The sequence below is a fragment of the Bactrocera latifrons genome, unplaced genomic scaffold (assembly GCF_001853355.1).
Source record: "Bactrocera latifrons isolate USDA-ARS-PBARC rearing strain unplaced genomic scaffold, ASM185335v1 scaffold_24, whole genome shotgun sequence".
Lineage (NCBI taxonomy): Eukaryota > Metazoa > Arthropoda > Insecta > Diptera > Tephritidae > Bactrocera > Bactrocera latifrons.
Window position 1 is genome coordinate 362,381 of NW_017535963.1, and position 14,539 is coordinate 376,919.

Genomic DNA, 14,539 nt, shown 5'->3' on the forward strand with positions numbered 1-14,539 from the left:
ACGGCGCACTTAGCCTAGCTAGCCTCGAGCGCACAAGTTCTGAAGGCTGTATCTTCGAAACTACCACTCGGATCCACTTGAATATTTAGGACAATATTCTAGAGGTGTTGTAGAATTTAATAAGGCAATAAAAAAAAAATTTTTTTTTTGAAAACCGTAAACCCAAGTAACCCCTTAAAACGAAGTTCTTTAGGGATGATAAAATTTTCGTCGGCTTTTGAGATATCCGAATGAAATTCAATATAAAGGGGATTTTTGATATGCTATTGAGTATTTGTTGCATTCGGCCAGATCAGACTCGATCACATCGGACAACTATTTCATATATAATATATTGCATACAACTGATCATTCAGATTTCTTAAAATTYATYCTAAACATCGCTGGCTCGAAACCGRGTTTACACTCGTARTCTCTTAGGCAAAGTCGTTCAAAATGATATATAGAAATTTTACTGCTTATGCGGTTTCAGAAAAAAAAACGATTTGTTCTCGTGTGTAACACCCAGAAGAAAACATTGGAAACATGATGAGCTGAGTCGATTTAGCCATCTCYGTTTGTCCKTCGGTCGGTATATACGCGAACCAATCCCTCAATTTTTGAGATCTCGATCTAAAATGTGACACACGTCGTTTTCTTCTCTATTTGTCGAAACCACTGTTATTGGGGCACTAAGCATATAGCTGCCATACAAACTGACCGGTGAAAATCGGGTCCATGTATGAGCCCCTTTCTTATTTGGCGARATATCGTCACGAAATTCGACACAGCTTATTGTCGAAGCCAACACTATAATCTCGAAACAGATTGTTCGGATCGGACCACTATAGCATATACCTGCCRTACAAACTGACAAGTACAAATCAAGTTAACAATATTTTTTGTACTTTTATGCTATAAGAAATGCACCTGTGAAGGTTATTGTTACTACAATATATTGCAATCGATTTTAACGTTTTTTCTTGCGTTTTTTTGAATTTTTCCGAATTCCTCAGTTGCTTAATTCTTCCTGTTTCGGCAAAAAATTCATGCATATTCACACTTTTATGTAGATAAGTATATTTGTGAGCAATTCCACTTGGCAGCCGCCACGTAATAAATGCAATTTATGACGATCGCCTCAAGCTGCATGCAACGGCAAGTGGCAGGGTTACCAACACAAATTAAAACCAACAAAAACAATTAAAGCAAAAATAAAAGATGCGAAAAATGTGCAAAATTTGGGCAAACCAATGACGCGCCTGCGCGCCGTTTAATATGCAGTCGTGACCCGAGTCAAGCTCGTTGACTCATTCACGCATCATTCATGCACGGCGGCAACCGAATCTTCAGACAGCCAAGAATCGCCGAATCGACCGGCCGGCTGTTGGCACAAGCTGCGTGCGTCGCCACTTGGTCCGTATTAAAATTGTTTATGGTTTTAATTAAAAACCACTTGGGCAACTGCATCAATCTGCTGTTGCAACATCCTTCGTGGACTCCTTTTCGCTGGCCTGGCGCATAAATACTTTGGTCCACGCATATTTTTGTTTTTGTTTTTTCGTTCTTTCGGGGGCTGGTTGCCGTGTGTTTAGTTTTGTTTTATTTATTTGGGCKGCCTTTTTTGGTCAAATTATTGCTGTGATAAATTTTTATGCAAATTTCAGGCAATGGAGCCACATTTCCACACACACATACAAAGTAGTGTTGKTTGCAGCCACATTCCTGCAGCGAGGCGCATCTAAGTGACCGTTTAAATATTTTTAATGTATGCATTAATTTGTATTTTTTGTAAGTGCCATTTTCCGGTCACTCTTCAGCGCTTCGGCAGGTGCATTTTTTGGGCGAAACCTTAATCGGTTCATTGACGAACTCACATTTCAATTTATGCCATGAATAATTATAATTACTGTGCAGTAATTTTTTYGCTCCAATTTCTTAAGCGGAATTATTTATTCCGTATATTTTTTACATGTATACAACTATATTTACTTATGTGAAGGTGTATAATGGAAATTATGTAAAAATTAGTAATTCGCAATTTATGGTCATTTTCGTAAAAGCATGCGGAGGAGCATTTCTCAAAGTAAAAAAAAATATTTTAAATTTGCAGATCGATATATTCGAAATAGAAGCATTTCAACTGTGTATGATGGAAAATATAATACACCGAGGATCAGTTCTAATCATAAAAATTACAGAAATCCCTTATTGTCACTCTCTGAGGCTTCTCTGATGAGGCTTCTCATTGAACAAAAGTTGTTTTTTTCTTTTGCAGCTGAGAGAAAATTGATTTTAGGAAAAGTTTGCATTATTTTCGAAACTTTCGTAAAATGGTAAATCTCGTTTCGAGGAAATATGATTCCGGGAAAGCTGAAAAATTCACACTCAGCTCTAGAGCATATCAAGATATATAATTGTGATTCAAATGCTCTTAGAAGATCAACTCATGCAATTTTTTCTAGAGAACGTATAGCACTGATAAAACCACTTTATTTTTATTAATTTTTTAACTTAGTTTTTAAATTTTTTTTAAATAGTTTTTTTATAATTTAAAATTGGTTTTTTATAATTTTTTCATCAACATTTTAACTATTCATTAGCCTTTTTGAAAAATTTCATGTTTTTCGTATTTTTTAAATTATTCATCAATATTTTAATTTTTCATCAATCTTTTTCACGTGTCTCATTTTTTTCATATTTTGTTAAATAATTTTTTTTCATCAACCTTTTGATCTGTCTCTTATACACATCTAGATGTGTATAAGAGACAGCATCAATATTTTAATTTTTCATCAATCTTTTTCACGTGTCTCATTTTTTTCATATTTTGTTAAATAATTTTTTTTCATCAACCTTTTGATTTTTCATCAACTTTTTTCATGAATTTAATTTTTTCATATTTTGTATAATTTTTCCTCATAAACTTTTTTTTATAAATTTAATTTTTTCATAGTTTTTTTTTAAATTATTTTTTTTTTATAAACATTTGAATTTTTCATCAATTTTTTTAAATAAATTTTTTTCATCAACATTTTAATTTTTCATCAATTTTTCCAATGAATTTCATTTTTCGTATCATATTTCATTTCTTTCATATTTTTTTCATTCATCACAATTTTGATTTTCCAATGCATTTTTCATACAATCTTTTCTCATCAAAATCTTTAACGAATCTTTAACTAAATCTTTTAGAGTTTTTTCTAAATCTACGTTTCCAAATCGAAATGCGCTATCTATAATAGTAATAGTAAACTTTTTCAGCAGTCTTAAGTTTGAAATGGATACGCAAAAAAAAAAGAAACAAATTGATAAAAGAAATACATACAAACCCTTAATAAGAAATCTAATTTCCGACAAATTTGAATTTTATAAAAATTTTCCAATCAATTCTAAATCAAATCAATAAATGAGTACCATTAACTAAATATAGTTTAAAAATATTTCGGAATAAACAATTTTAATTTTTTTTTATTTAATTTTCAGCAATAAAAAATTTGGAATTTGAAATTGATAATTTACAAATTAATAGTTTTTGTTGTAATTGTGACATTTTCATTTGTTGAAATTAACACGCCCAATTCATTGTCAGGTGTCAAGCGAACATTAACACCCACACACAGAGTTGCTCATGCAAAGCTATGCATAATTAATTTAGTAACATCCCCTAATTTTAGATTGCTCCCACCAACTACTGCTGCTGCTAGTGCTTGTATGTGTGTGTTTTTTTATGAATATGTTAAATAGTCACACGTTCAGCGACAAGTCTGCGGCGAGCATAAATTTTCCGCCATCTGACCTCAAAGCAACACCTCACACGGCAATCACACGCCGCGGCAAGCGCAACACAACCATTAAGCGCAGCTAGCACATTTGTGTGTGTATGTAGATGTGCGGTCTAAGAATTATTCGGCAATAAAAAATCGACAAGTGATAGTACAAGTGTATATGTATGTACATAAGAATATAGTAGTGTGTTGGTGTGTGTAAGGCGAACATCCGCTCTTAACGGTAAGTGTGACGGCGGCCGCCCATACGCCTGCTGTCGCACATGTGAGCTGTGAGCTACCCTCACAAATTTATGTTGAACAAATGGCCCATTATCACACGTAGCCATTTCTCTACAATTTAATTTGCTCATCAAAACGCACATAAAAATCTAAACATTCAACATAAAATTCCAAAATGAAAAAAAAATAAAAATAAAAATCATATCAAAAATGTGCCAAGTTATAAATTAAGTTGAGAATTTCAATTTTTGAATAAAAAAAAAATTATCCCATAATACGCACAATCAATGGCAAATCTTCATGAGATGGAGGCAGGAAATAGCTAGTGAAAAATTCCCGCTRGAATTAATATTTGCATAAGTATGTGTGAATATCTAGGAATTGGAGAACTACTACATATGCCTCCTTTTGTCTTACCACACATACAGATGTATAAAGCTAGAAATATATATACATGCATATGTATATGTTTTTTTTACCCTGCTGGTCTCTCACATTCCCTTTTTTCTAATTTGCACAAACCAAGTGCARACTACTGCGCTCTATTCGTCGAACTTTTCCCTTTTTCTTCTTTTCTAACTTTGAAGATTTTCTTCTGGTTTTACCTCTGGATTCATTTCCTTACATGGCTAGAGTGCTTTAAAATTCATCTTCTTAAATAACCATATTCCCTTTAGGGCCTTATCGATAAGAATRTTTTGCAGCAATGTGTTTCCAGTAATATTTTAATCCTTTTTTTTACTTCGTATCTAGATTTTGGCATCAGAGTGAATGAGCTCACAGAGGCATGAGCAGAACAAATGCTACAGTTTCAGACTCACGTTTTCCTTGTGAGTTGTGATGTTGACTGATAAAAACCGGATCCGTTTCAGTTACGAAAGYCCAACTATCGCGTGAACAAGAGAACAGTAGTTCAAAACAGTAAGTAAAATGGAAATTGCAGAAAGCTTAAGTTCCTGAGAATTCCACCCTTTAGAAGTTATTTAATTTTAATAGCATTATTAGTGGATATGTCTTTGGGGTTGCAAAGAGCAAGTTTACAKCGCTGCCAAGGACTGTTTTTGACTAGATAAATACTGTAATATTGTGGGCCAAAACCATGTCTTCAAAAAATGTCGATTTTTTGTATAATAGAGGATAAAAATTTTCACTGATCCACTTAGATCTTGAATTTTCAAAGTACTACAAAAAGAAAATTTGGATATTTCTGTGTATCAGACTTTGGAAGCTTGAAAAAATATGTCGYTAAACCCGCAATTGCTTCTTTAAATCGCCTCTTTTGATTCTAGTAATTCACATCTATTTAAGAGAAATCTATGTTAGTAGTTTTCAAGTTCGCCAAAAGCAAAAACTTAATGGATTACTTGTGTTTCCTCGGGTAAAAGACAGCCTTTTTTCAACAATATTTTTTTATATAAAAAATGGAATATTTTATTAAATTTGTTTTTAATATTTTAAACTCGTCCATTGCGACGACATTTCTCGTAACCCATCAGAAAAAAGATGCGCCCGCATTGGCACTATAAATCCTTACAGGATCATCTAAATTGAAAAACCTGGACAAAGGAAAAAAACTGAAGATTGGATTTTTGGCAGACATTTTAACAAAAAAATTAAAATTCCCTTAAAAATTTGGCGACGTTTTTTTTCAAATATTCGTAATCGAAAAAAAAATCCTTCGTCCATGTTTTTAAGCATTGAATCTCAAAGATCTGTATAGAATTTCATGAAGACCGGTTGAGTAGTTCTGGAGAAATCCTGAAATCCAACTGACTTCAAAACATCGTATCGAGAAAAACGCGATTAAAAACGGCGCACTTAGCCTAGATAGCCTGGAGCGCACAAGTTCTCAAAGCCGAAACTATTACTGGGATCAACTTGAAAATTTAGGACAATACTCTAGAAGTGTTATAGAATTTTATAAGACAATAAAAGGAATAGGTTTTTTGAAACCAGTACAGCCATGCAACCCCTTAAACGCGAAGGATGGTCGTATTTCAAGCTGTAATATCGTCTTGTGCGAAACTTACTTTTAGGGTGATTTGACGGAAGAAGAAAGGAAGAGACGGAATGCAGACGAGTCTAAATAACCAGTCTAATAACCAGTCCCGTTCGGAATCCCAAGCTGGAGCTATGAAAACAGAGTATTGAAGATAGTTCCTGCTTGTCTCAGGTTTTCGCATAACGCACGGGTTTGAAACCGAGAATCGACTAACWATATGTGGGACTATGGAGAATGTAAAAAAGTTTAGAGCTTCCTTACGGCTCGAGCAACTCGGAAAATGCAGGCAATTCTTATTTAACTAGTTATACCATATTTATAGTATATATTTATTAACTCGATAGTAGTCAAATCCCACAGGGTCCCCAAAACAGCTATGTACTTTCAAAGAGACTCGCCTTATCAACTGGATATCGCTAGATATAGCCCTTATTAATGTTTGTATATATGTATATGTGTATGTATATRTATCAATACATACACAATAAATAAATAAATTTTCGCAGTGAAGCAAAATTTCGAAATTGCGATGGCGAGAAGAGAAAAAAATATAAAATGAAAACTTTTCTGCGAAAGCGACATCTGCTGAAGAAAGCTTAATTTGTGAAACAGTTGTACTAGAGCCTTTTGGCCGGTGACGAAATAATTTCAAACATGTGTTCACGTACATATGTACACACACATACAAATGTATGTCTGTGTCCACGTCTGCTAATTTCTTTCTTCATTCTACAAAAGCATAAAATCAAAAAAAAAAAAGCCAGAAAGAATTGTCATGAATTTCTCGACAATTCAACCGCTTCCCCACGTCAACGCTAAATGTTAAGCCCAAACTATTAAGCGAACGCACATAAATTAAAAATGCCGCGCATACCGCTACTAATTTTCAAAAACATAAAACATTCTCAAATATTCAAATATTTCTACAACAAAAAACGAAAATTCTAAAAATAAAAAAAATCGAAAATAAAAACCAAAAAGCACGAAGAGACAAAATAAAATGTCGCTGAAGTGGCTGTAACAGTTGTACAACAACAACTCAAATATTAGATACAACAAAAAATACTTAAAATACCAAAAAAAAATCGCATGTTTTTTAAGTTAAAAAATTGTGCTTTCAACAAACTGAGTTCTAAAGAATAAGGAATAGGAGACGGCATATTTTTTTCCACGCCCAAATCGCCAGCAAAAAATCGCTTGAGTAAGAAAAATGATGTTATTAACATGGAACTGAGTAAGCTGTCACTATTATGTCGCCAACACAAATTTTCCACATTGAAAGGCTAAAATTTTTATAAATTTTCTTATATTATATACTCTATAGGGTGAGTCAAAAACAAAAAACTTTTGGCGAATTTTTTGCTGTAAATRAAACTATATATGGGGAAGAAAWTATTCCCYCCAGCCAGGATTTTTCGTTTTARGGGTTGCATGGGTTTACGGGTTTCAAAAATCGATTTTTGTATTATCTTTTTAAATTCTTCAAAACCTCTAGAATATCATATAAAATTTTCAAGATTATCCGAGTAATGKTTTCGGAGATACYGCCTTGAGATCTYGTGCGCTCGAGGCTAGCCAGGCTAAGTGCGCTGTCTTTTAACGCGTTTTTCTCGAAACTGTGAGTTTAAAAATATTTTTTCTCAAACATTTCAGTTAATAGTAAATGTTTGTAATAATAAAAAATTCGAATAAAATATTTAATTTTTTATGTGCGAAAAAAGTTGTTGAAAAAGAGCTGTTTTTTTTTGCCTATGAAAATATGTAACCCCTTAACGCCTCTAGATTATTTTCTCTGGGGGTATGTTAAATCAAAGGTTTAAAACAGTCAACCGGCGACGGTTTAGATGCTCGAGGAAAACACTCCGCGTACTATAACCGGAATTTCAGATAAAATTCCATCGAAAATCGGCATCAACAAGTGGAGATAAGCAAGCGTGGCCATTTGACCACCAATTTGTTTAAATCATAAATGGCATAAAATTTTTTGCATAATAAAATAAAAACAGCACTCATTTTGAGCAAATKTATGTGTTTTATTTCAATTCATTTCTTGTTGGCACACCCTTTRTAAAGACAAACATGTTGGTTGGAGAAACGTATGTAGGTATTGTGACCAAATGAAATTGTGCAAGTATAAGCGAGGACTGCAGATTATATATCTACATATGTATGCATTTCCATTATTTAATATTATATTTACTAACACTTCATGTTTATCTTCATACGAGACCAAAAACTTACCTGTAAATTCAAACGCCTAAAATAGTCCCCATATAATTTCTAACTCATTCACAATGRAATACTTGCATACTTTCAGGCGCAAATAAATTTCCCTGCACATGCAATCACTATTGTGCTCGCTCACACCAATGTCATGCGGCACACCCCAAKCAGCCGTTGTACACACACTGTCATTTCATTTTAACTCACGGTCTTTAAAGCAGCCAATTGATGGCACTACGACTATTTGGCACGCTTTGACCAACGCGCATAGTTGTTGCATGCCGCTTTGTTTACATCAGCATGTGACCGGCCAGCACGTTGCGCCACCAACAATTTGTTGTGYCGGTAGACACCATCTAGCGATTCTGGGTACCTGGTAAATGACGCGCGCCGAGATACAACACCTCAAATGTGCGGCCACGCGACGRCACAGGGTGACCAATGTGATTCAAAATTGAAAATACATAAAATTAGCCTATCTATGAAGATTCTTAATAAATAACGAAATTTTATGGTAAAAAAGTGAATTTCAAACAAATTTATTGAAAATAATTTTACAATTTTACAATTTTTTTTTTCTTTTTTTCACATTGAAATTATTATGTTAAATATTTTTGAATATTGAAGTAATTTAGGAATAAATATATTATTATCTCTTTTAATCTTTAGAAATAAACTATTGTTAATAAAAGAAATTATTTCTAATTAAAACATCATTAATTATACAAGTTATTCTTAATTAAATAAATTATTTTTAGTTAAAAAATTACTGTTAATTAAATAAATTATTGTTAGATAAATAAATTACTGTTAATTAAATAAATTATTAATGGATAAATCAATTATTGTTAATTAAATTAATTACTGTTAATTAAATAAATCATGGTTAATTAAAAAAAATTATTATCGTCTAGCATTGCAAAACTTCCTCCGCATTCAGGCAAGTATTTCACGTGAGCATTTAGATATGAATATTCCGTTGATGGCAGCTCTGCGCCAACTTTTGCTTCTGRATGTGGAGCATGTTGTGTGGCGTTGCTTGCGGCTGCTGCTTTGCTTGGTGGTGTTTATTCGTTGTAATTTTTGTTGTTACTGTCGCTATGTTGCGCTGTCGCGATGCAACGATTTCGATTTGTGTATGGAAAAGCGGGCAACCAGGAAAACGAGTAGCTGAAATGGGATACAGAAGGCGTTGTAGATACTTTTTGTATGTTTATATGACAACTTACAAACATAAATCTATAATGACATTACAACGTACCTGCTTTGTTTTGTAGCTACACATTTTGTCTGGGTGTGTGCATTTGTGGCGTAATAGTATCTTATGGATTTGTAAACATTTGTAGAATGGCCGCTTGGAAACAGCTGCTGGCTGGTGTCTGCTGGAGGGTGGAAGCTAAAGCCTGTAAAGATATAAAAGAGGCCAGATTAAAGTGGTTGTTGGCATTAAACATTCTTACATAGAAATGTATGTATGTAGATTCAGTTGTGTATAAGTACATGTGTAATCCAGCAGATAATTAAAATGGAATATGAATATAATTTTAAAAGAAATATTTTCATAAATTACTTTAAATATTTAATATTTTTTGTTTAACAACAATAATGCAATAATTTGTTTTTCTTTCGCCAAAAATTGAGCATCGTCTCCATAAACTTCACAAATTTCATTAGAGGCTTGCGTGGCATTCTTCCCTTTTTTATAAAAATATTTCAAAATATAGCGAWTTTTCATTCATTTTTGAACAGCTGTAAGTTTTTATCAACTTCCCCGAATTTAATTTCTTTTTTGGTTAAACGAAGCTTAAAATCGCACCTTTCCAGCACTATATTGTATGCCACAATGTGGCAGCACTGGAGATATATGTATGTAAATACGACTGCAACGACAACTATTTCTAAAATACGAAAAGACTTTTTCGACTACCGATACATACTCATATACATACATATAGTCATATGCTTAATAACTACTTGCTACTATAATCCACCCACCTTAAAATGTTCAATCGTTATCCAGGCTAATCAAAGCTTTTCCCCTCGTCGGTGAAACATAAGCGAATTAATTGTCTCGTTTGTAGTTGTAAGCGCGCCAACAACATTCGTACTTGAGAAGGAATATTAATTCATTTGTTCGCTCGTTTATTTCCGGTTTTCGTTTATAGGCTCAAAATGCCTATAAAATTATCTACCAATGGCACAACATTGCAACAGAGTTGGCAGGCCAATCAACGGTGCTTGGACTCCACCCTCGATAAACGGGCTTGCATGATGGTAAGTACTAGTAGTTGTAGTAGGTACTCACTCGTTACATACACATTGGCTTTAATGTTGCTGCAAAAAAAAAGCACATCGCAATCACGACGACCGAATCGAATCCACCGACCCGTGCCAGAGCGACGCACAGCCATGCTGCCAAGTGGACGCTCGCTCGGTCAAGTACTTTATGGAATGCCATAGCTACCTACAGTGGCTAGAGTTGGTTCGAGTACTGTGGGGGCAATTTCAAGTGGCATAACCTATTGCAAAAGTACGATTATATCTCCAATCACAACGTTGCAACTTTCAGATGTKGCCATTGGATATCATTATTGCACAATGTTAAATTAATGCGCTTATTTGAATTGAAAGCTGAAAGAAAATGCATTTTGTTGTTAYAATTTCTAGCATAATTTTTGTGAGGACTAGTTGGATGAAAAGCTAAGAATTAAACTTTTATTTGGCGATTGCTGATATAAGTAAATATGTATGTATGTAAAAATATACACACATATGTATGCACATATTTGCATCTGAAACAATCTTGGGCAACAAATATTATGCATTATTATTGTAATTTCCGTTAAACTACTTTTAGTTACAATATCATTTAGCACCGCAATTGATTAACTTCGCATGTTAATATGTATGTATGTGTGTAAGTAGAATTGATGTGTGGCAGTGTTGTTCCTTACATATTTATGAGGGAAAAAACCATTACATATTTTAAAATAAATCCTATGTAAGAGCGGAAAAATATACAAAATATATCTTAAGGACGGAAAATATTTGTACTGATCCTTAAAAATAAATATCGCATAAGAGAATTTACAAAAAATAAGACAAACCGCTAACCTAGGATCCATGGAAGCTACGATATCCCTCACTAGTGCATTTCACAAAGCATTAATAGCTATAAAAAGAGTATATCTATGCCAAAGATATATGTATGTATGCTTTAATGATCCACTCTGAGCCATTTGTTCGGAGATTGTAGCGCTGCCTTGAATAATAACACAGCTCTTCAAAAAATATATTTAGTTTGTTATCGTTTCATTCAATTGTTATGGTATCCAGATTACGAATTCTTCTTTATTGGCTCATTCACCGCTGTTTATAGCCGAGATTATGAATTAGTTAATGAAAATTTTGAATGTGATCTGGTTTTTTGACATATTGATTAATTATTCATTCGAAAAATATGATTTTTGTAGTCATAATTAGACTTCTGCGCTTTTTTTCGGGCATTACGTGATGTTCACTTTCAGGCTCTTTACCGAACATAAACGAAAATTGACTATATACGGAATTAACTGTATAATTTTTCGGAGATTTAGGAAATTAGGGTGAGAAACAGAGAAAGCGGTTCCACCAGAACAGGTGCGGATCCGCGGGGAGAGGAGAACTACGTAGAATTTCCAAAAATAAAAGTTATACATTATTTCCATCATAATTTGCACTCCGCAAAGAAAAAGGATTTGAGTTGCAAATACAAAATTATATGCATATGTATTTCCAAAATCGATCTTATATCTGGAACAAAACCAAGTTTTGAAAATATTTTGTCAAATAAAAAGTGTCCATAGAGGGGCCTGATTTTCATATATCAGTTCAAAACAAACTCTAACAAACTTTTTGGCAAACTTAATTTTATATRGGTTTACGGGTTTCAAAAAATCGAATTTTTTATTGTTTTATTACAACACCTCTAGAATATTGTCCTAAATTTTCATGTTGTTTCGGAGATACAGCCTTGAGAACTTGTGCGCTCGAGGATAGCTAGGCTAAATGCGCCGCCTTTGTTTTCGAAACTATGTTTTTGAATGCAGTTGGCAAGATTTCTCGAGAACTACTTAACGAACCGTCATGAAATTTTACAAGGTTTAAGCCCTTGGACGAATTATTTTTTCGATTGCAACTATTTAAAAAAAAAATGTGTCCCGAAATTTTCACTGAAATTTTTATTTTTTTTAAACGTCTGCCAAAAAWCCAATTTMAATTTTTTTTCCTTCGTCCAAGTTCTAAGTTAAGGTTTAACTAAAACACGTATTTTTTTTTTTTCGTCTTTAGTTGACCCTGTAAGGAGTTCTCCTGCCAACGAGGACGCATCTTTTTTCCGATGAGTCACCGGAAATGTCGTCGCTACGGCCGAGTTTAATATATTTTTTTGCAAAAATTTCAGAATTTCTTTGTTAACAATGTATGTTTGTAACAATAAAAATTTCTAATAAAATATTGTTGAAAAAGGTTTGTTTTTTACYCGAGGAACGCATACTTAGTTCCTACCTAAAATACCTATTTACTTAACTATTAGCATATTTAAAGGTAAATAAATATATATACATATGCACATATGTATGTACACACATTCATTTGATATAAATTTCGAAGTGGCCACTTATGTCTCCTATCGGACAATTTTGGTTGGTCAATGAATGATATTCCCTCAGCTGATAGCCAACCGCGTCAGCAGCCAACCAACAAAATACTAAGCGCACAAAAGCACACAAACGCATTGCGAATACATGCATACAAATATACATACATACATACATATGTACAAGTAAACATAATTCCCTCAGCGCTGCATAAAAGTACGGTGTAATCGATAGTTGATTGTTGACTGTTACCGGCAATCAAAACGGGCGCAGACGCTGCCGAAGGCAAAAARTCATAATCCCAGCGACGTTGGTGTGAGGACGGTGTCAACTGAGCTGCCATTGTCGTTTTCATTTTAAAGAGCGAAAACAACAATAGCAGAAAAGTGCAAGAACAGCCAACCAAACGCACAGCAGCTGGCACCACAGCACCACACATATTTATGCTTGCATGTATGAATGTGTACATGTGTGCGAAAACAATTGTATTCGATATGAACTGTGGTGCCGCAGCAGCAAAAGGCAAAACAATAAAGCAAAGAATGGCTACGAAACAGCAGGCAAAACACACACAGCTACGCTGGCGTTGGCACAACAATACACCAACAGAGCGGCAAAAGCAAAAGCATAAGCAGAAAACAGGAACATCGAAACCAAAGTCAGAGCTCTACAGTACCAGCAGCAGCGGTAAACAGCCAGCCAGCTAGCCAGGCAGCCACCAGCGAACTGCAACACTGGCGCTGACAGCCAATAAGAACATTCATCCAACTGTAACAATGCAAACACTTTCGAYGCGTGCTGTGCGCCTATTATTCGGGATGTACGATTCGACCAACACAAAATTTTCGAAATTCATTTCTGCTATGCTCGCACGGCAACGACCAATAAAGTGCTGCGACTGCTATTTGAGCAACAGCACCAACCAGCAACCGGGCCACACAACAACAGCACGCCGCTGCCATTTGAAGGCGAATGCAGTAAGCAACGTCGAGCAACAGCCAACCACGGTAACACGGTCACACAGCCACTGCCAGTTAATATGGACGCGCACGTATACAGCTCGTCTCGTACTCGTCGACACTATCGACCCAGTCAGCAAGCCAGCCAGCGCCGCTAGCACCCCTCTGTCCTGCAGCAGTAYATTGAAACACTTTTCGAAATAATATAAAGCAAATAGCGACCATGCCCCCCATTCAAATAGCTGACGCGACGCATCGATTTTTTACTTGTTTAACCCCTTTTGATATACTTTCGCTTAACAGCCAAGCAACCAACCACCCAAACACTCGTCGACCGTAGTAAGTGTAGTCAGTCAGCTGTTCATTTGTAAGTATTTAACTTATGTGAAAATCGATTGAGCGAGCACGTTGCTCGCGTTAACTGCGCGTCGAGTAGGAAATGTGCTGTTAGGCAAGGTTAGGCGTGCAGCCGCATAAGAAGTCGCTTGGCTTCGCTTCGGCRAAAAGGTTCATTTACGTACTTCATATACACAAGAATATCATAAAAGTGAATTTGTGTACACAGCCAAGCAWACATTGAACGTTCATATACATACATATGTATCTATACAGAGGCATGTATTGTGCGCGAAAATGTACACCAAACCACAGTGTTCAATARCAGTCAAAAATGAGCTTTACAAATATATATTGTTATACAAGTTGGTTAAGAAAAATATTAAAAAATAT

At 34.6% G+C, this 14,539-nt stretch overlaps 1 protein-coding gene and 1 long non-coding RNA gene across 4 annotated transcripts in view; one reads left to right on the plus strand and one right to left on the minus strand.

Annotated features, from left to right (window-relative positions):
• Positions 1 to 8,683, plus strand: part of LOC108969082 — a 52,578-nt gene extending 43,895 nt beyond the window's left edge. The window contains exons 2-3 of the long non-coding RNA XR_001993382.1: positions 4,743 to 4,910; positions 8,309 to 8,683. This is a non-coding gene — a long non-coding RNA (uncharacterized LOC108969082). The remainder of the gene's footprint in view (positions 1 to 4,742; positions 4,911 to 8,308) is intronic.
• Positions 8,684 to 9,349: 666 nt separating this feature from the next.
• LOC108969098 (39S ribosomal protein L10, mitochondrial) overlaps positions 9,350 to 14,539 on the minus strand; it is an 18,612-nt gene continuing 13,422 nt past the window's right edge. For 2 of the 3 annotated variants that reach the window (XM_018933614.1, XM_018933612.1), the window contains exons 3-4: positions 9,476 to 9,617; positions 9,350 to 9,384 (exon numbers count right to left, since the gene is read on the minus strand). The gene's annotated coding sequence lies outside the window, so the exon portion shown is untranslated. Of the gene's footprint in view, positions 9,385 to 9,475; positions 9,618 to 10,209; positions 10,846 to 14,539 lie in introns of all 3 variants that reach the window. The other variant, XM_018933613.1, reaches the window with a different exon arrangement.